Source organism: Morus notabilis, unplaced genomic scaffold (assembly GCF_000414095.1).
Source record: "Morus notabilis unplaced genomic scaffold, ASM41409v2 Scaffold7, whole genome shotgun sequence".
Taxonomy (NCBI): domain Eukaryota; kingdom Viridiplantae; phylum Streptophyta; class Magnoliopsida; order Rosales; family Moraceae; genus Morus; species Morus notabilis.
Window position 1 is genome coordinate 173407 of NW_010365449.1, and position 627 is coordinate 174033.

Genomic DNA, 627 nt, shown 5'->3' on the forward strand with positions numbered 1-627 from the left:
TTTTCAAGCAATCACCAAAAGAGTCGCCAAAGATGGAAAAATCATCCATAAACACCTCCAAAGTCTTCTCTACCATGTCAGTGAACAGCGCCATCATACATCTCCGGAATGTTGCTGGAGCATTACACAAACCAAATGGCATTCTTCAGAAAGTGAATGTTCCATATGGACAAGTGAAGGTTGTTTTATCTTGGTCCTCTGGTACGACAGCAATCTGATTATAGCCTGAGTAACCATCCAAGAAACAATAAAACTCCTTTCCAGCAAGTCTGTCCAGCATTTGATCAATAAATGGCAGCGGGAAATGATCCTTTCTAGTGGCGGCATTGAGCTTTCTATAATCTATGCACACCTTCCAACTAGTCACGGTTCTAGTGGGTATCAATTCATTGTGTTCATTGGCCACCACTGTCACTCCCCCTTTCTTTGGTACACACTGGACAGGACTGACCCAAGAACTGTCTGAAATTGGGTAAATGATCCCTACATCCAGCCATTTGATGGTTTCCTTCTTCACCACATCCTTCATGATGGGGTTCAATCTCCGTTGTTGTTCCACAGAATTGCTGCAGCAATCTTCCAGCAGGATTTTATGCATACATAGGGAAGGGCTGATCCCTTTAATAT